General features: G+C 33.3%; 2 long non-coding RNA genes across 3 annotated transcripts; one reads left to right on the top strand and one right to left on the bottom strand.

Annotated features, from left to right (window-relative positions):
* Window positions 1–211: 211 nt before the first annotated feature.
* Window positions 212–3,897, top strand: LOC149986373 (uncharacterized). 2 transcript variants are annotated; one of them, XR_016500618.1, is made up of 3 exons: window positions 212–712; window positions 1,424–1,512; window positions 1,799–3,897. It is a non-coding gene; the product is annotated as an uncharacterized LOC149986373 (long non-coding RNA). The 2 variants fall into 2 exon arrangements; XR_016500619.1 differs by lacking the exon at window positions 1,424–1,512 and having other exon boundaries at window positions 253–712.
* Window positions 1,813–2,532, bottom strand: LOC112276607 (uncharacterized). Its single transcript, XR_016500620.1, has 3 exons — window positions 2,398–2,532; window positions 2,177–2,278; window positions 1,813–2,064 (listed from the first exon to the last, which is right to left on the bottom strand). It is a non-coding gene; the product is annotated as an uncharacterized LOC112276607 (long non-coding RNA).
* Window positions 3,898–22,751: the final 18,854 nt, after the last annotated feature.

Here is a 22,751-nt window from a genome sequence, read left to right as displayed (position 1 = left end):
GCACTTCTAGTGATAGACCAATTCGAAATTATTCACCACACTTATTCCAAGAAAAAGTTACTAAGGTTGCTGCAACGATTCTGAAGATCCTCCAAGTTGAACCGAGTAAGAAGCGATGATGAGTTTCGAAGTAATGTCTCTCGTGGGGGTGGGCGGGGCTCACCAGCGTGGAACCCCCTTGCAACCAATGGTCAGGCCCAGCCCCAGGCCGCTACATTTTCCCTGTGCCGCGCTTTATGGGGCGAGGGTCTCCTCCTTCAACCTCATTTCACATGTCTCATCTCCGCCGTACGACTTGATCGAGTTGGGTGTCTTAGTTTTTCGGATGATTGATTGGGCGATGGAACCGCGATCATGTACGATGAGAAACTGATGAATTCCCTGTGTTTTCGGGACGGATCGTACCAACTCGTTCATTCCAATAATCCGCTCTCTCCTGTCTCTCTTCATATAACTACTTTCTCTGCTCTCTCGTCTCATAACTCCTTCCTCTACTTTGAAGTATGCTCTCTCTGTCTCATGGCTACTATTTCTTGTTTGAACTCCTCTCTGTTCGCTTCATCTCACTGCTCCAGTGGCTCAGTGTACACCATCACCATGAGGAGAAGTGTAGGGGTTTCGCCATGAGCCTCTGCTTGCGAAAGGGACATCGACGGAGGCGTGGGAGATCCCGTGACCATTGGTCGGCCAGTAGACATCCCTCATATTCCAGGTGAACAATGACGGAGTGATTTCTATTTACCATGTTGGCGCTGCGTTTATCAAGGTGTTATTCCTGCTGTTTCACGGCTTCAATTCTGGTATTGAAAAGCGTGTACTCATTGTAGTTGTCCCGTTTGTAACAATTCCACCTGGCTATTCAATTTGCTCGTGCAAACACAGGTAGACTAGAACGCAATTTGTAACATCGTCTAGTTAAGCGCCTAGGTGATTCTAGCTCAAAATCTTTGACCTCTCGTCAACGAGTCTTATGTGGATTGCGCACACCTTATTTGTACGTCCATTTTTGTGTTACCGGTGATCCTGGTAGTGTGAGCATTGTCAGATTACGGTGTGTTGCATGACAGTAACTGTATTTCGACTTTGCATATGAACAAGCACCGATTTATCAGAAGAAGTGCATTTGATGGTTACAGAGATTGTATATTGTGCTGAACTCAATTATTATAGAAGTGTGTTGCTACCTTTTTCCTTGGATCAGTTTCGTGGTGACATTTGGAAGGGTGAGATTAAGGTGTGAGTGGATATGAAACCTTGGGTTGTTTCTCCTTTCTCATCAGAACTCGGGCTGGTGTTGCTATTGTTTACAGAAGACAAGAAATCATATTGTACGACGTAATAAAGTATAATAAATGAGTGAAGTGTATGTTTGATTAGAATTGTCCTCCTGGTTAGTACTCAGAAAATTTGGGTATCATTTCAGGGTTGCCACAGCTGTGTTGTGCAACGCATCAAATGAAAACTGCGGAGTGCCCAGCTCCTAATTACAGAAACATTGTTTTCCTCAACAAAGTGAGTACAGTAGCCGGTCAATGTGTTAGTATTCTTCAGAATATTTTCAAGCAGTGTAAGTGGTCTTACAGTGCATAGCGGTTCCAGTGCAGTTTCAACATACTATTAGGTTGCTAATTTACGTATTTTCCTACATAATTTGAATGAAACATCACACTGATAAGTAGAACAATATGAAACCTACTTTTGGTCACTGTTGCCATCTACTGCACACAACATTAGTTGGAAAATTTGCTGCGATTTTCGTATTCAACTCCTTTAACTGTGAACAAACGGTTGATTGCAGAGGTGAACATACACTGGAGGAGAAAGATCGAAATGCTATTCAGTGTAAATAACGTCTTCACAAATTACAATACTTTCTCTAAGCCAGATTATGCGTGTAGTCACTACTGCAAGATTAACAATCAGTTACTTCCGAATCGCGCCCAAATTGCAGTGAGCTGTACAAAATCAACTTGGACGATGCAGCGATGCAAGGGCTCAATCCGACTTGTTTGGATTAACGGTATCTGCCACTGACTGAGCTGCGTTGCCAATTGCATCTCCAGCCTGTGCACAAATTTGAAACCGTTTTCGGTATGAGAGTCGAATTTGGATTAGGCACTAAATCTTGCGAAGTGCAACAAATGGTTCAGAGAAAACTATAAGAGGGACGACGCACCTGCTTCACCACGCCGCTGACGCCGTCTTTGGCTTGGATCCCTTTATCTTGGGCAAATCCGCCAGCTTCGCCAGCCTTCTGCTGAGCTGGTCCGGTAAAATCCTGTCAATGTCCAGGCAAACCAGACCTTAGGCGGGCATAAGTGACAATAACTGATGGTGCAACAAGAGAAATGTGTCATGAAGTGGGAATTCTGAACCACCTGGAACAACTGAACGTACCTGAGCGGCGCCCTTTGTTTCCTCACTCTTCTGAGCTGCAGCAGCCGTGGTGTCATCATAGGTCGACATGCTGATGAAGATTGGGAACCGAGAAAGGGAAAAAGAAAAGAACGCCGTAATAAACGAGACGCTGCAACAAGTGCAATGACGACAACAAAGGGGTTTGTTGTGATGCTTGCAGTCAGAATAGAGAATGGTGGGAATGAGGAGGAATGTTGGACCCCTTTGTAGCACATGGTGACGAACACGATAAAACTTGCACTTAGGAATCGCTGCTGCAGCTGGCCACGTGGTCCCGGAATCGCTGTAACTCCGCCAAGTGGTGAACGCAGATTGAGATTTGTCAATCAGACTCACCCAGAAGCTTAATTTCCAGTTTGTTCGAGAAACGAAAGCTGTGCTTCGAAGCTCCGTTGCTTTGGCGTCAACCCCTAGTCGTCTTCAAAAGAACCCAGAACACTTTCATAGTGCTCCATGGAGAGGCACAAGTCGAGTCGCCTTTCGGCTAAATTCAGAGTCTTGACCCCACTATAGAAGCTAGATAAGGGTTACAGTATATGGGTCTGTCGTTCTTCGAATTCGAGAACAAAATCTGCTTGGAAACAAATCCAACGACACCCAAATATTGTTGCATTCCTCCACGATGTGTAGCGTCTTCATTTAGATCCTAGTCTTCATACACTTGCTCAGATCGCCTCCCAAGGAATGTGTAACCATCCTCCTTACCAACGACCCAAGCTTGCGAAAGCACGACAAAGGGATCCAATGATGCGATTGCAGGAAAGTGGCAACGAGCTGCAAGGCGGGACAACTTCGGTTTGCTAGGGACTTGGAGTGTCAAATCATTGGTCATCTTGTCGGTGTTTCAATTCCGAGCCTTGCAGAATGCATCTGGTGTGTCGAGAAGGTTGCATTGGTTTTCGATCTACTGCACAGCGTTGATTACTGCGCTGTTGGAAGACTGTGTCTGTACATCGAATCAGATAGCAAGATGAAGTTGTGGTTTTAGGTACTTAGTCGGCAGTTTGGAGCTTACCCCTGCTTCATAGCTTTCTCCGGAAGTTGCGCCATTCTGTTCCGTAGCCAATTTCGCAGAACAGGTGCCCATCTCCCACTCCGAGTTTTTTTATATTTCATCTACTTGTCATTCATACTGTCGATAGGGATGGGTGGTGGGCAGCTGCATTAGAAAAATACTTTGTCCCAAAGGTGGGCAGCCTAGTATTTTGAGGGTAGTTTGGCATGTTTGTTTGTAGATCCAATTAGATATTGAGTTCTAGTATATCTTTGTTTAAAATTTAGGTATAGTTTTCATATTCTATATGCACTTGAAGCATCTTATTGGGTTTGTTGCTTATTCTTCTTTTAGCTCATTCCAATTTTTGATCTTATATTTTGTTTTCAAGCTTTGTAGCTACTGCCAATAGCAAGAGGTACTATGTATCCTATTTCTAAGCATTGTACTTCCCAATATGAATTGCAAAGACACTAATTGATCTATTGATAGAAAGCAATTCCAAACTTGAATATGCTCATATAAAAAATAAGAATAATATAAATCAATTCTAGAGTATTTATAAGACATGGCTATTGGATTTGATATATGGCAAGATCATAGAGACATGTAAGTAAATGTTTGATTGAAGTGACAAGATTCTAGATGTTAAACTTGTCTTATTGTTAAGGACATGAACTAAAAGATGATGCATAAACCAATGAAATTCGTGTCAAAGAAAGAATAACAAAATAGAAATAAGGAAGTACATATATTAAAAAAAAATTGGAATGACTTATTCTCAAAAGACAAGAAAAATTGAGACTCTAAAAATTAGACTAAAAGCAAAAAAAGAATTGACAAGAATGAAAAGGGCTTCACTCTTGTCTTTATATATACTATCTAACTAGAGGCTACATGGCAATGTTCTATAGGACCTCCAGTATATATTGACTTTGTAGGACACATGCCTTAACTTACAAGGTAAGTTTTTTTTATGTGTAGACCAAATAGTTAGTTTGGTCTTCAAGCTAACAACATGTGTGGCACATGGCCAACTTGTTGATCACTTTTCTAATCCAAAAAGTCAATTATAGACACCTATAAAGTCAAAGCAGTATTTATAAAGCTTCTAGAAAACTTCTATAGAAGATATTATAGAATTAACCTACTTTTACCTACTTCTATTTATTTCTACCTATTTATACAGATAATTATTGGCTTACATGTATATGTCTCTGATATTATCCCTTGTTCTAGGAACAAATTCCATGAGAAGTGGTCATCATATGTTGAAGAAATCTATAATGCAACGAATTGTATTTGCCACATAATTAGATCTTTGTTCTCTTTGAAGATGGTTGATAGGGCATTTCAACTATTGATAGTGTCCTATACCAAGGCGGAAAAATCACCTTGTTATTTGAACGTTGTTGAGACCTTCATAACTTCCTTCAAATAAAATATTTGGAACACCATCAGAAATTGTTCCTACCTCTAATAAAATTACCAATCATTAGGAGTCTCTTCTAGTGTTGTGATACCAAACGTGTTGTATCTCACCATCTATTTGAAGAAAAACATGTCATTCTTGAGGATCTTCATCTCGATTGCATCTTCTTGAAGGTAGTGACAATCGCAATATCTTATCCAGCAGATCAGCAAACGAAGGTTCTTCAGTCAAATCTGTTGGTTGTTGGTTCTTCATCTCCTTAGTGTCACAACTACAAAGAAGCTACAAACAAGGATTAAAAGTAGAATTTTATCTTATCTAAATTTTATTTCTTTTATACAAAAGGTTTTTATTTTGATTTTGATAGATGTTGTCAATGAAAAGCCTCCACCGCCTTTGCTGCATTTACAAGATTCTTTATTGGCTCCCATAAGCATTCACTAATATCATATGTGTACCAATGGACAAGATATTCTAATTTATTTTGGCACCACCTTGAATCTAGGACTTCTTCCTCTTCGAACTCTTCATTATTGTTCACTTCTATAGTAGGAGGTGGAGCTTGTCTTCTTATTGGTATGTCCATTATCTTGTATGATTCAAAAAGACATACGTGGAATACTTAATGGATTTTTATTGACTCCGGTAAGTGTAAACAATATGCAAATGGATTGATTTGTACAGAAATAGGAAATTATCCAAACCTAGGATAGTCCAATTTATCACACAAATGACTGTTCTTGACATTACAATGAAGTAACCATATCTTATCACCCATGTAGAATGGTGCTTGTTTCTTTTAATAGACATCTACATTGATCTTTTATTGTTCTTGAGCTTCTTTTAATTACGCCTTCATTATTGCATATAAATTTAATAAATGATTTGTCAAAACTTCTACCATAGGATTATCAACTTTTGAAAAGTCAAAAGTATCAAGTCATGGATGATAACCATAATTGACAAAAAAAGGTATTTGTTTTGTAGAAGAATGTACTATCTTATTATAAACAAACTCTACCAATGGCAAAAGAATTGTCCAATCATCTTGTTGGTAGTTGATGGTACATCTTAAATACTGCTCCAAAACTTGATTAATATGCTCCGTTTGTCTATTAATTTGAAGATAAAATGCTGAAAATAGTTTTATATCCACTTTTAGAATCTTAAAAAGAGTCTACCAAAATCTTGATATAAACTAAGTTCCTCTATCAAATATAATATCCTTAGATAACCCATGATAGCGATAGATGTTGTCAAGAAAAAATTTATTTATTTTTTTACTTGTGATAGATTTTGTACAGGGTACAAAATATGCCATCTTGATAAAACAATCTACTATCATAAATATCGAGTCATAAAAACCTGAGATAGGAAGATCCATGATAAAATCCATAGAAACATAAGACCATGGTTGTTTTGGAATAGATAATGATTGAAAAAGTCTGTATGGTTGATGACGAGGAGTTTTTTTATCTTGAACAAATATTACATGACTGAACAAAGTCTTTCACACCCTTCCACATTTGTGGCCACTAGAAATCTTTTGGATATAAGTTCCATAGTCTTATTATATCCAAAATATCCTGATGTTGGAAAGTCGTGACGTGCTTGAAGAACACCTAATTGTGCTTCTTATTTTAGAATGTATAATCAACTTGATTGGATTTGTTTCACAAGAGTCAAATCAACAATCAATGTTGATTTCATTACTTGTAGATGAAAACGCTTTGGTTTTAAGAAAATTATTTTTTGTTGATCAAAAGATACATCTCCTTCTTTTGGTGCAAGATAAGAATGTCTAGAAAGGGCGTTTGACAAACATCCATAATGACCCATCTTATTTTGTGGATCAATATGTGATCTTGAAATCAAATCTTAATAAAGATATGCTCCAACGAGCTTGGCGATAATTTAAAACACGTGTTGACATGAAATACTCAAGATTCTTGTGATTCGTATATATGGTGACTAGATTAAAAGTATCTTTTAGATGATGACACCATTCTTGAAATGAAACTATGATAATAAGAAATTTTTTGTCGTGAATTTCATAGTTAATCTTCGCTGCTGAAATTTTTTTGAAATGAAAAGCTACTAGATGAATTTTATTACATGTTTCTATTTATGATAATACGGCATCCAAAGCAAAGTCTAATGCATATATTTCCATAAAAAAGTTGACATGATACAAGATTGGTGCAAAAATAAAGGCTGACTTTAAAGTTTCAAAAGATGCTTCAGTGTTACGGACACAAAATACAGACTTGAAATCTAACAAGAAGTTCAAGAAGAAGTGACAAAACTAGATTAAAGAGATGAGTACAAGAACAACACCAAAAAGGTGAGCTAGAACTCTAAGAGGTGTGTTGTCGAGACTGAAGAACTCTTCAGCCTCGATCCCTATATATACTCCTACTTAGGAAGCTTCTCGAGCTACTTCTATTAACAAGGAAGCTTCTAGAAGGTTCGAGAGGCTTCCTTTCTAGAAGGTTCTAGAAACTTCTTGAGCTACTTCTATTAACTAGGAAGCTTCTAGAAAGTTTGAGGGCATTCCTTTCTAGAAGCTTCTAGAAACTTCTCTTCTAGAAGGTTCCAAAGACTTCCTTTCTAGAAGCTTCTAGAAACTTCTCTCTAAAAGGTTCTAGAGGCTTTTCTTCTAGAAGGTTGCAAAGGCTTGTTTTCTAGAAGGTTCTAGAAACTTCTCTCTAGAAAGTTCTAAGGAATATGTCCCTAACATCATCCCCTCTTTTAGCTTCGAGGTCTCTGAGAAGCAATGTTGTTGATCAGTACCAACGCAAGAAAATGAAGATCTGTCGCATAACTTCTCCTATGAACTCCAACTGTTGTTCACGAGGCAAGTGGTTCATCGACCCTTGAAGCCAACGGTAGTGGCCCACGCCTTCGACTTCTGACCAAGCATGAACTTCCGTGTCCTCATTGTGAAATTGTCCTGCAAACACGCCTCTGGTTGACCATTGTAAGCAGGCTCGATCTCAAATACGATCACCAGTGATTGATTACTCGGTATCCTCCGTCGTCGTCATGGTACATGTAGTTCTTCATCTCGGGGTCGCCTTCGTGAGCTACTCGGTTGAGATACTTTGACTGGCATAGTATCTATCTCTTGGCTATCCATATCAAAAGACCAAACTACGATCTATCTTGGAGAAAATAACTACATCAACTATGAATTTTGCTGGTGCTCTCCCCTTTTCTTATATTGTTGGGAGAACAAGCTTCAGAAAGAAGCTATCATCAAATTGATTTAGGTTTATCGGGATGTCGTTGATGAAACTCCTGTACCTTTTGTGGCGCATTCGCAAGATTTTCAGCTGGCTCCCACGTTTGCTCATTAATGTCATAGCCACACCAATGAATAAGATATTCTAACTTTCCCCACCTTCGCCGTGAATCCAATACCTTTTCAACCTCGTATTCTTCGTGGTTCTCGATTTCAATACTAGGTGGCGGACATTGCACTCTTCCAGGAAAAGATGACTCTTGATAAGGTTCCAACAGAGAAACATGAAAGACTGGATGTACCTTCATAGAAGCCCGTAACTCCAGCCGGTATGCCACTGGATTAATTTGCTTCTGGATGATAAATGGTCCCAATCTTCGATAGTCCAACTTATTACATGGTCGCTTGATCTTGATATTTCGTCGAAGAAGCCAGGCTTTGTCTCCAACTTTGAAAGTAGGTGCTAGATTCCGAAATCTATCTGCAGACGTCTTATAGGATTCTTGAGCAGATTGTAATTGAAGCTTCAACATAGTTTGAAGCTCTGATAGTTGCTTCGCAAATCCTTCAGCTGCTGGATTGTTATTTGTTGACGGACTCAATAAATCAAGCTTCGGATGATACCCATAGTTGGAAAAGAATGGTGTTTGTTGAGTCGACGCATGGAGGGTGTTGTTATATGCAAACTCAGCTAGCGGTAGATATGCAGTCCAATCGTCTTGCTGATAGTTGATGCTACATCGTAAGTACTGCTTCAAGACTTAGTTCATCCGTTCCGTTTGGCCATCAGTTTGAGGATGAAAAGCTGAAGAAAGCTTGATATCCACCTTCAATATCCCAAAGAGAGATCTCCAAAACTTTGACATGAATTGGGTACCTCGATCTGATATGATATCATCTGGTAGTCCATGATATCGATACACATTATCGAGAAAGAGTCTTGCTGTGACTTCACTAGACGATGTCTTCTTACAAGGAACAAAGTGTGCCATCTTCGTAAGCCGATCTACCACGACAAAGATGCTGTCAAATGAGTTTGATGATGGCAAGTCCGTGATGAAGTCCATAGAAATTGAAGACCATTGTCGACGTGGAATTGGCAATGGCTGTAGAAGTCCATAAGGGCGATGCCGAGGATTCTTAGATCTTGAACAGATGTCACAAGAGAGGACAAAATCTTTCACATCCTTCCACATTTTGGGGCCACCAAAAATCTTGGAAAATAAGCTCCAAAGTCTTGTTGAATCCAAAATGTCCCGCAGCTGGAAAATCATGGCGAGATTAAAGAACTCGGAGTCGTGCTGGTCCTTTTGGAATGTACAATCGCTCTTCAAAGTATAAAAGATCTCCCTCCACCTTGAACTTGTCGTCATTGGTACGTTGCTTAATATCAATGGCTACTGAATCTTTAATGGTCATAGCATGTACCTGGTTTAGGAAGTCAGCATCAAATGATACAATAGTAGCACAAAGTTGAAATCTCTTTGGCTTCAATAACGTTGTACATTGTTGATCAAACACTGCTTCTCCAGCCTTTGGTGCAAGATACGATCTCCTTGATAAAGCATCGGATAGTCCTTGCTGCCTTCCAGGTCGATAAGTCATAATAAAATCGAATCTAGATAGCGACATATTCCATCGAGCTTGAAGCCGATTTAAAACTCGAGCCGTCATGAAATACTCCAAATTCTTGTGATCCGTATATACGGTTACTGGATGTACAGCCCCTTCAAGAAAGTGACGCCATTCTTCAAAAGAATCCACTATAGCAAGAAGTTCCTTATCGTGGATCTCATAATTGATTTCAGCAGCAGAGAACTTCCGAGAATAGAATGCAACTGGATGGAGCTTCTTATCTTCACTCATTTGTGAAAGCACAGCTCCGAAAGCAAAATCTGAAGCATCAATTTCTAAATAGAAGGCCTTTATAAAGTCTGGATGTATCAAAATTGGAGCTGTAGTAAATGCTGTCTTCAAATCTTAAAACACCTTCTCCGCCAAAGGTCCCCATTCCAACTTATCCTTGCATGTTAATCGAGTGAGAGGAGCAACAACTTGAGAATAATTCTTGATGAAGATCCGATAGAAGTTAGCAAAACCAAGAAAGCATTGTACATCTCTAACCATCTTCGGAACCTCCCAAGACATGATTGCTTCTACTTTCTTGGGGTCCATCTTCAAACCTTCTATAGTCGCAATGAACCCCAAAAATTCCATCTCCGTCTGGTGAAATAAACACTTTTCTAATTTGGCATATAGTCCTCGCTTGCGTAGTTTCTCCAAGACCAAACGAACATGCTCCTCATGCTCTTCCTCGTTTTTAGAGAATATTAGAATATCGTCCAAGTAGATGACAACAAAATCGTCGAGGTGTTCTCGAAAGATGTCATTCATCATATGTTGGAAAACCGCTGGAGCATTGGTAAGACCAAAAGGCATGACATTATATTCGAAATGACCATACCTTGTACGGAATGCTGTCTTCCACTCATCTCCTTCCTTGATTCATACGAGATTATAAGCTCCCCTTAGATCAATTTTTGTAAAGATCTTCGCATGTCTAAGTTGTTCTAAGAGACTAGAAATCAAGGGTAATGGGTAACGATTTTTCTTTGTTACCTTGTTGAGGCCTCGATAGTCCACACACATCCGTAATGATCCATCTTTCTTCTTCACAAATAAGATGGGTGCTCCAGCTGATGATTTTGAATGATGAATGAAGTTCTTGGCTAGATTCTCGTCGATGTACTTTCGTAACTCTGCCAACTCCGTTTGCGATAGATTGTAGATTGGGCCAAAAGGTGGTTGTGCTCCTTCTTGCAAGTCTATGGCACAATCATATGGTTGGTGTTCCGGTAGTATGTCGGCGTTCTTCTTTTGAAACACGTCTTCAAAATCTTTATATTGCTCTGGTATACTTGCTGTTGAGATCTTCTCCTCGGTAGTTGGAGTCGCATAAATGACAAATGGAGTGCCTTCCTTAGATGATCTTATAAACGCTCTTGCTCCAATGAATAAGGATTTCTTTTTTCGAGGTTTTTTACTAGGTTTTTTCTTGGGTGGTTTTGTGGGAAAAGTCATCTTCCGCAACCTCCAATCTATCAATGGATTATGTTTTTCCAACCAAGAAAGACCAAGAATAATAGGATTTGATGGGGTTCTAATAATATTAAAAATAATATGACTACTATGGTCTTTAAACGTTACTTCTATAGGTTTTGATTCATGGGTGATGCTACCAGACAATAAAGGTCGCCCATCTATGACCTCAACATGAACAGGTTTTGATTTTTGTACTAAAGGGATCTTATGACGCTTTGCAAATTCTTCGTCTAAAAAACAAGCAGATGCTCCTGAGTCTAGTAGTGCTAAGGTTCTCAGTTTTTGAGGGCCGATAAACAGAGGGATTGTAAAACAAAGTGCAGGTTGGGCAGAAAGAAAGGAACCTGATTGTTGTTGGGATATTTCATTGTCCAGCCGCACGGTTCCTACTATGACTGGGCATCCTCGTTTTCCTGAACAAATACTCCCCTAGTCTTAACTATGCCTCGATTTTGCTTTTTGGGGCAGTTTCCAACTTTGTGGCCTTCTCCACCACAATACAAGCATAAATTTTCCTCCATACGTCGCTTTTTTTCTTCTATAGTAAGAGATTTGATATGTACCGCATCAATTTGCATGTCTTCCACCTCTGAATGCGAATTCACACCGCTTGCCGACATAGTTGGAACATGGCAAATTGTATGTTGTCTTGAGCGTTGGTCTTAGCGACGTTGGAATAGGCGATTATCACACTTCACAGCTTGGCTAATGGCTTCATTGAGCGTTCGTGGATCAGGAAGAGTTAATAGCAAATCCTTCACATCATCTCTTAAACCCCAATAGAATTGACTCATCAATGCTTCTTCATCCCAATTGATGTCGTATACTAATTGCCTGAAATCCGAAGCATAGACTGATGTAGAACGCATCCCTTATCGTAGCAACCGGATCTTTGTTGTAGCCCATCGAATCTTATCGTGTTCACCAAATGCTTCCGCAAATGCTTCCAAAAAGGTTTCAAAGTTGTTTAATATAGATGATCGTTTCTCAAACAAAGGAGCAAACCATAATAGAGCTTGTCCCGTAAGTAAGGTTCCAACAAGCCCAACACGTGACTCCTCCGTTGGATATCGTTCGGGCTGTAAAACTGTTATCAACCTGATTTGATTGACGAATCCTCAAAACTTGGAACGTGTTCCATCAAACTTATCTGGAAGGCTAACTCGAGGCTCTTTATGTTGTAGAACTAGTGGTTCTTATCGAACCTGAGGTAAAGTTGTTTCTCCAAGTGCCGAAATTTGAGGCTGGTATAGTTTAGATTGTGCTATCCTAGATACTCCATCATTATGAAGCCTTGCCACCACTCCTTCAATCTCTGCAGTTTTTTGTGATAACGTAGCGAAGGCATTCATAATAGCATCTAACTTAGACTCCGAACTTTCTGTCATACTAATGTCTTGACCTCCGGCCATTCTAAAAGAAGGACAAAAATGACCCTATAAGAGGCAATATTGGTTTATAGGAGGGTAATCCACAACCTATAAAATGCCTTAAGAATTTCAAGAAGAGGGATAATCCACTCTCTCCAAGAAGAATAAGACTCCAATATTATAACAGAAGAAGTATCAGCTTAGAGGAGGGTAATCCGCAACCTCTAAAAAATGCTAGTATACCTTCAAGTAGAGGGGTAATCCACACTCTACTAAGAAAGAACTAGCTATGATATCTCAAGTTAGTGTAGTCTCGACAAACTGTCATGGACACAAAATACAAACTTGAAATCTAACAAGAAGTTCAAGAAGAAGTGGCAAAACTAGATTAAACAGATGAGTACAAGAACAACACCAAAAAGGTGAGCTAGAACTCCAAGAGATGTGTTGTCGAGACTGAAGAACTCTTCAGCCTCGATCCCTATATATACTCCTACTTAGGAAGCTTCTCGAGCTACTTCTATTAACTAGGAAGCTTCTAGAAGGTTCCAGAGGCTTCTTTTCTAGAAGGTTCTAGAAACTTCTCGAGCTACTTCTATTAACTAGGAAGCTTCTAGAAAGTTCCAGGGGATTCCTTTCTAGAAGCTTCTAGAAACTTCTCTTCTAGAAGGTTCCAAAGACTTCCTTTCTAGAAGCTTCTAGAAACTTCTCTCTAAAAGGTTCTAGAGGCTTCTCTTCTAAAAGGTTCCAGAGGCTTGTTTTCTAGAAGGTTCTAGAAACTTCTCTCTAGAAAGTTCTAAGGAATATGTCCCTAACATTCAGCTTCTTTGCTCCACTCAAGTTGATCTTTGCAATTCAAACATGTAAATAGAGCTCCAATACAAAAGAAGTCTTTGATGAAGATTTGATAATAGTTGACAAAGTCCAAAAAACATTCAACATCTCTTACCATTTTTTGAATCTTTCAATCCATAATCGTTTGAATTTTCTTAGGATCCATTATAAGTCCATCATTTGAAATAATATATCCTAAAAAATTGATTAGAGTAGTGTAGAATATACACTTTTCTATCTTAGCATAGAGTCTCGCATCTCTTAATTTTTATAACACACAATGAATATGAAGTTCATGTTCATTTGTATTTTTAGAATAGATCAAAATATCATCCGGATAACAAACAATAAAATTGTCTAAAAATTATCAATAAAACATCATACATTAGATGTTGAAAAGTTGTCAGTGTAATTGTAAGTCCAAAAGGTATTACATTGTATTCAAAATGTCCATACCTAATTCGAAACATAGTCTTTTATTTATCTCCTTCTCTAATATGTACTAGATTGTATGCTCTCCATGGATCTAATTTTTTTATAGATCTTAGCTTGATTCAGTTGATCAAGAATTTTGGATATCAAAGATAGAGGATACCTATTCTTTATAGTGAACTTGTTAAGTCCTCGATAATTAACACACATCTGCAATGACCCATCTTTCTTCTTCATAAATAAGATTGGAGCTCTTGTTGGTGATTTGGAATGGCATTTGAAATTTTTGGCTAGATTTTCTTCAATATATTCCTTGAATTTAGCTAATTCATTTTGTGATAAACTATAGATTGGTCCACATGGTAGTTGTACTTCTTCTTGAAGGTCAATTGAGTAGTTACAGGGACGATATTCTAGAAGAGTATTTACTGTCGTATAGCGTGATTTGTTATCTAGAAATACAATGGATATCTAGTTATAGAGAATTTAGCTCAAAATTTTATATATATCTTGTCTTAGCTTCCAAAAGTCCTTTATTTTGCATAAAACTCAAAATATAGCAAAATCCCTTCAAAACATATTTTTTCCACGAAGGCTTTTTTTTCCCAAATTTTAGAAATTCATAACTCTTGATCTAACTATTCAATTTGTTTCAAATTTATAAGGTAGGTAGAATTTATCCTTAAGTTTTACCATAAAAAAACCAACCACAAATTCTTTCTCAATCTTCCGGCATCTAAGAAATCCTAGCAAATACTCAAAATCCTAATTTACAAGCACATGAGTATTTTTTTCTTAATATCTCAAGAATCCAATACTCAAATGCCATCGAACTTATGTACAAAGTTTACTAACATATATTTACACATTTTCTGAAATTTTGAGCCAAAATCTTGTCAAATTGCTTAAGATATAGCTCAAGACACAACCACTAGTAAATCGGGTCACTTATATCCTTAGATTGTATGTGCTAACTTCAAAATTCAAAAACTCCTTCATTCCAACTTGGAATCGAGCAAGTAGTATGCAAAAAATATAGCCGCAAAAGTGCTCTCTCCAATCGTAGTTGCCGATTCTCAATTGCCCTTTGTACGCATGCGTTATATCAAAAATAGTGATAGTAGCTCCTAAATCAACACCTTAACTTTGAGCACCCATATCTCTTTCATATAAACTCCTAATCATACAATATTTATACCAAAACCATAGCCAAAAACCTAAAATTACTGATCTTAGCCTTCAAAGCTCAAAAGGCTCCAAAAAAACTAACCCTAATCTCTAATATGGCCTTGAGTAGCCTCCTTGAAGCCCATTGGTCATGATTTTTTTTATCAATAGGAATGGAGATTTTCATCATCCATCTTCATTCATCTATATGAATACCCTAAACTTTCTTTTTGCTACCAAAACCCTTCTTCAATCTTTTTTTTTATAAGATTTACATAATTTATGCTCTAAACACTAAATAAAAGAATCAAAATAAGTTTTCAAAGGTCACCAATGTGTAACAAGGTGACTCTAAATATTTAAAGTTACTACCGAAAAAATCAATCTCAAAAGCTTCTATCAAAAGAAAATAAAGTTGTACAAATTCTAATGATAATTTTTTTAAACAACCTCTTCTTAAAGTAGTAAGTTAACCACATTCTACAACCAATTAAAATCCAGTAACATGGCTCTTAATATGTTGTTAAGTAAATTATATATTAAATACATAATCACATTATTTTTACATGGTAGCCAAACCACAACATGACACCACATTCTTCTTTTCAAATACATCTTGAAATACTTAATATTGGCTAGAAATACCACTTGAACTCTTTGCATCATTAGAAACAAGTGTAGCATAAATGACATAAGGTGATCCTTCTTTTGCAATGTACAAGAAAGCTCTTGTACCTACAAATATAGATTTGATTGCACTAGACTTATAACTTTCTAATAGATTAATTTTATTCTTAATTATACTTTTAGAAAAGTCAAGGGTACGAGAAATCCAATCTATGTAAGGATTATATTTTTTTAACAATAATAAATCTAAAATAACTAGATTAAAGGGAGATCTAGTTATATTAAAGATTACGCAACTACTATAACCATTTATTGCTACATTTATAGAAAAAGTTTCATGGGTAATATCTCCAGAAAACAATAGATGACCATCTTTGACTTCTATATGAACAAATTTGATTTTTTGTACTAACAGTATTTTATGATTGTTAATAAATTCTACATCTAAGAAATAAGATGAGGCTCTTGAATCTATCAAGGCAGAGGTTTTATAATTATTAGGTTCTAAATACACATCTATTATAAAACAAGGAGAGGGTTCTGAGGAGAGGATAGGACCTTGATTGGAAATTGTATAAGATTCTAGTCGCACAGTCCTTATTGTAATTGGACAAATTTGTTTTTCGGTACTTTATCTTCTTTGACAGATGTACTCCTCATTTTGTGATTTTTTCGATTTTTTGGATAATGTTAAGTAGTGTGTTTAGGTTCTCTATAATATAAGTGCAATCCTTCTTGATGGCAACAAGTCTTTTTCTTACTCAGTAAGAGATTTAAAATGTACCACATCAATTTACATATCCTCTACTTCTAAATGTATGTGTGGAGGAGATATTGGTATTGCCATTGAATTATAGTAACGTTGAGGCCCATTTATGGGCCTTTCAGATTGAAATTCAAAAAGTCAATTATCACATTTCACGGCAAAGTCAATTACTTGACTCAATATTTGAGGATCAAGTAAGTTAAGCATCAATTTCTTTACTTCATAATAGAATCTATAGAAAAATTAGCTAATAAGTGTAGCATCATCTCACTTAATATCAGTTGTAAGTTGTTGAAATTGTGAAGCACTTCTTGCCATATTTATTGATGCTTGTGGTGGTAAGTTAAGTTAATGCATCGCAAGCATCAACTCCGTCAATTGCTCTTGAATTTGTGCCATTTCACTCTTCATTTCAATAAGCTCTACCATAATAACACTCAAAAAAATGTATAGTATTACTCAAGATAAGTAAAAGAAGGACTTGAGGACAAAAAAAATACTAAGAATAATTTCAGTTTACAAGAGGATAATCCGCAACTTCTAATATGCTTATGTCTAATCATAAAAAAGAGACAATTGATTCCTAAGACAAAACAAAGCTCTGATATTGTAAGTATATTCCTGTCAATCTGTCAAGAACATGAAATAAAAGATGATGCATAAATTAATGAAATCTATGTCAAAGAAAGAATAATAAAATAGAAATAAAGAAGTATGTATATTAAAAAGAAATAGGAATGGCTTATTGCCAAAAGACAAAGAAACTTGAGACTCTTGAAACTAGACTAGAAGCAAGAAAGAAATTGACAAGAGTGAAGAGAACTTCACTCTTGTTTCTATATATACTATTTAATTAGGAGCTATATGGCGATGTTCTATAGGACCTTCAATATGTGTTGACTTTGTAGGATACATGCCTTGACTTATAAAGTAAGTTTTTCTACGTGTGGGCCACATAGTTAGCTTGGTCTTCAAGCTAACACTATTTATGGCACATGGCGAACTTGTTGACCACGTTTTTAATCCAAAAAGTCAATTAAAGACACCTACAAAGTCAAAGAAGTATCTATAAAGCTTTTAAAAAGCTTTTGTAGAAAATATTATAGAATTAACTTACTTTAACCTATTTCTATTTACTTCTACTTATTTATATAAGTAATTACTAATTTACATGTGTATGTTCGTGACACCTACTTGATAACATAGATTGAATTGTATTTGGAATATGGTTTGGATTCAAGAAATTTATTTGTGAAGAATTTTTGCAAGTTAGGTAAATCAATTATGAATACACATTGTTGAAGAAATCTTCATTGCTGGAAGACCATCAATTACATAATCAAAGGAATTCAAATTATAGTTTTGTATTGCAATAGAATAAAAACTAAATAAGATAGAGTATTTATTATAGAAATGACTTGTTTTCTTTTATATTGGTTTTGATTGACCAATCTGAAGTCAAAAACTTGTAAGCAAATATATGCTATATATATATATATATATATATATATGTATTTAGAATTGATTAATTAAAAATAAAAAATATTATGATATAGATATAACATAAGTAATTAATTTTGATATTTATAAATAAACTTTGTAAATTTTTGAAATAAATTAATGTAGTTTTTTCATATAAATTTGCTACATATTTAAATTATATTATTTCTAGTGCTATTTTTACTTAGAATTATAATCATAAAACTAAAAAGATATATAATATAAAAAAAATAACATCAAAACTTTTTACATTATTAACTAATATTTCATTCTTAATAATAAATAATAAAAAGATATGTTAATAAAAATTAGAATATGATATTTTTTTGTGATATTATATATGTATATATATAGATATATATATATTTATTTAAAAATAAATTGACCACAATATTATTTTTGAGATTTTATTATATGTATATTTAATTTCACAAAAAAATACAGTAAAAAAGAAATAGAAATAAACCTATGCTTTGAAATATCAAGACCTCTATTCTTTTCTATTTCCATGAGATAATTCAAAATAAAACTAATAAGTGTTAATGCTGCTTCTTTGCAAAATGAGCTTCTACTTAGTTTGTATACTCATAAATGAGGCAAAAAAAAGTAACTAATAAAATTAATTAATATAGGCATTTTTAGAAAAAAATTAACCATAATTGATATTAATAATTACCTTAATAATCAAGCATTGATATCCAAAGAAGACCAATTGTGAACTTAAATTGAAATCAAACCCAAAGATATAAAATCATGTATCTATGGCAATTTTGGGATTCTGTAGTTGATTGGAGAGGTGAATTTGAGAAAAAAACTAAAAAGAGATTTTTTGGTTGTTGATTTTGAGTGATTTGAGTTTGTAATAACTTTATAAAGACTTTGCAAAGTAAAAATTGTTTTGACATTGGATTTTGAAAAATATAAAGAATTTATACTTTGGAGAATTATAGGAACTTGGTAAATAAACTACAAATATAATTCTATGATTAAATAATTTTTATTATTTTGAATTTATTTTGTAATTCTCAATTTGATTAAAAAAATTATTTAAACATTATTGAGTTTCAAAATATTAGAATCTAAAGAATTAGAGTTTAGAGGATCAATAAAGATTTCTAAGATATGCAAAAATCCACCTATTGGATTGAATCAAAATTTCAGCACACTAGTAGAAAACTTGATTTTTAAAAAAATTGCAAAATTTAAGAGTCATTGAAATATGAACATAAGAGATATTGGCAATGAAAGTTTAGCATCAAGGTTGGAGAAGGACATCAACCAACATCTAAGTAGATAATAGAGTTTATCTTCTAATTGATAAGTTTGATTTTCTTCAAATTTTTTGTACTTGTTTTCAACTAAGTAATTAATAGGTGTGAAAATTTTGAATAATATTATATGATTAAATTATTACTTATTAAGATTTCACTTTGCTATTGGATTAATTAAAGATTTGATTTAGGATTTAGAATTTCATTGAGATTTAATTGAGATTTAATTAGGATTTGTTTTAAAATTTAGGATTTAATTAGGATTTTATTTAAGTTTAATTAAGGTGAATTTAAAATTTTATTAGAATTTTTTTAGGATTTCATTAAAATTTGATTAGAATTTATTTAAGATTTATTTAAGATTTCTATTTTTGATATATTTTTGGAATTTTCATACAAATATTTATAATTTTTTATATTTTTATATAATTTCTTTAAGACTTCTTCTAGATTTAATTAAAGTTTTATTATGGTTGTTAATTTTTAATTAGGAATTATTTAAAATTCTATTAAAATTGTTTGGATCTTGTTGTTGTAATTTCTAGTTTATCTTTCATAGCTAAGTGCCTAGTCCATTCTCAAGCAAGACTTCATATAATAAAACATATTTAGTAAACCTGACATGAAAAACTTAAGGTAGAAGATATTTAGTTTTCATGATTTGTTTAAATTATAGAGAAAGAAGACAAGAATATTGAAGGAAGAGCTATAGATGGTACTTTAATTGGAGCTCTAAGTAGAGTTACAAGTAGAGCTACAAATGGAGATACTATTAGAAGCCAATATATATATTTTGGATCTAATTCTATAAATACATTTGAAGCCTTTGTTTTATTTTTGAAATAGCAAAAAGTTAAAAATTAAAAAAAAGGTATGGCAAACAAAGCTTTACATGTAGTTGTAGATAAGAAAGATATTACAAATTATTTAAGGTATTATAGTAAAAAAATAGAGTTGAAATATATTTCTAAAAAAAAAATGGTTCAATTGTTTGAATTAGCTTCTATTCCAAAAATCAGAAATCATGTCAAGTCTACTATAGGACATTTTGGAGGTTCATAGAAGAATTATTTTCAAGCATTGAAGAATAAATGTTATTTAGAAGATTGTGACCGGATTACAAAAAAGTCATTTTTTGAATAGATTGAAAGGCCTAAGAAGGATCTTTAAGTAAAAAAATTATTGAATGAGTTTATAAGATAATATTCTAAATAATTAAAGATAGAGAGGCAATTATTGGATCCAAGAAAATGGAGTTTTTTTTTTTTTTTTTTTTTTAAGTAATTAATAGAGAGTTGTAAGAAAAATTTTAAATTATATTTTTAGATAAAGAAGAATATGAAAGATTAAAAATAAATTAGAAAGAAGAAAAAGAGATAGTAGGCTTGCTTGCAAAATGAAAAAGAAAAAAAGACATGGTAAGTGTTCAAAGAGCGTTGCAAGCATCTAAAGCAAAAATGCCTACTACTGATCTTACTTCTATGATTTAACCTTCAATGACTAAATCAAAGAAAAGAAAAATGAGTATTGATGAAATCATATGTGAAACGAGAGATTTATAAATAAAATTTGCAAAAATTAAGAAAAAAAAATCAATTATCAACAGTTTGAATAATATAAAAATCATGACAAATGGAAGGTGTAGCATATAGATGGATGTAGTATAATAGCATAGATCATTCAAAAAAGGAGTGTGAGGATTTTATAAAGGCACTATGTGAAGGGATTTTTTTTATTTTAAACATGATATGATACACTTAAAAGAAAGTAGAAAAATTTTCTTTTAGAACATTTTGGTAATAATATTTGGAAAAGTATTAGATGGAATAATCTAGTAGATAGTTTATCTCTTCATATACATATTACAAGGAGTCATCATAAAGCATTAATAGAAGAAAAACAAAGAAGAAATGAAAATAATGAAGGGCCATGAAAAAAGATTGTAAGGAAAGAAAAAACATGACAAAAAAAAAATCTAATGCATGAAGAGGCAATAGAATTTTTTTCTATAAAAGCAAGGGATTTAGTATTAAATAAAAAAACTCTTACTTTTAAATTAAGCACCTCTCGTCTTTTATATCCATCTATACATATATTTTTTTTAGTCTTGAATACTATTTCAAGTAATGGATCATATATCTTGAGTTCAGTACTTATATAAATTGTATCATGTGAAAATTTTGTGAAAATTGCATCTTGTATTAACTACATATGAGAATTGTATCCTAAATAGTAGTAGTAATAATACTACTGTAGATCAATGTACGGATCTACCTACTATTTTAGGATAGGAGTAGTAACGATTCTCTCTTTGCTATTCAGGACCATAGAGGTCCCAATGAGCACATGTGAAGGTGGGTGGAGAATAATTTGATTACCCTTTAATGTTACATAAAAGTAACTTTGACGAAAACTTGAGAGTACAAATTCAACATCAATACTTAAAAATAAAATATATAAAAAAATTAATTAAAAATAAAATAAACATGATAAAAATGAATAATTATAAATATTATTTTAATTTTTTGAAAAAAAGAGAAGGTGACCAAGATAGAAAAAACTTGAAATTATCTTACATCAAGAAAAATGACCTAAGGTGACAACTAAGAAGAGAAGATTATTATTTTTAAAATTATAAAAATTAATAGGAACATTGCATATGTTATTTAAAATTAGAAGTTTAAATTTAGATAATTGAAAAGATTAATTTATAATTACAAAAATAATTTTTTTACTTCTTTAAAAAATTATTCCATATATTAATTAAAGCTTATATTTTAAAAACATATAATTTTATAATCAAGATATAGTTAATATGAATAAGGTAAAATAATAATTATAATAAAATAATAAAATATAGGTATCTATATCAATATTTATATATAAAATCTAATAAAAAAATCTAATGTAAAAATAAAATAGAATAACCAATACATACTAAATAATTTAATAATTTTTTTATAAGTTAAATTTAATAAATTTTTAACTTAAATTTAAAATTTAAATTTATATATAATAGTTTATAAAATATCATATTTCAAAAATTATAAAATATTTTTGAATATATATTTAAAATTTTTATATTTTTAATATTGTTTAAATAATTTTGAGCTTTTTTAAAAAAAAAATCTTTAAAAAAGATTTTATGAATTGGTGATCTAATACAAAATTAAGTAATTGTGTTTTTAAAAAAATATAATTTTATTTTTTAAAAATAATTAAAATCTTATCAATTTAATATAAAAATAAATTTAATAAGAATATTAATTAAAAAAATAGGAAAAGTAAGAATAATTATTTTAAAATAAATATTATTAGATATTTTTTATAATAAATTATGGAATTATCTACTATTAAGATTTAAAAGTTACTTTCTAAATTAAATACTACCTATTACATGTTATAGTCTTATTATAGAGTAAAAAAATTAATTTAATTTATTTTGAATATATCTTTTTCATTTAATATAAAAATAAATTATTATAATATTTATCATATCTATAAGTGTATTATGTATACTATAAGTTTTTGAGCTACTTTTAAAGTTTTAATATTTAGAAATAAAATATATTTCTATGTATGTTTAATTTATAT

Source organism: Physcomitrium patens, chromosome 24 (assembly GCF_059467195.1).
Source record: "Physcomitrium patens ecotype Gransden chromosome 24, ASM5946719v1, whole genome shotgun sequence".
Classification (NCBI taxonomy): Eukaryota; Viridiplantae; Streptophyta; class Bryopsida; order Funariales; family Funariaceae; genus Physcomitrium; species Physcomitrium patens.
This window is presented reverse-complemented; position numbering and strand designations above follow the sequence as displayed.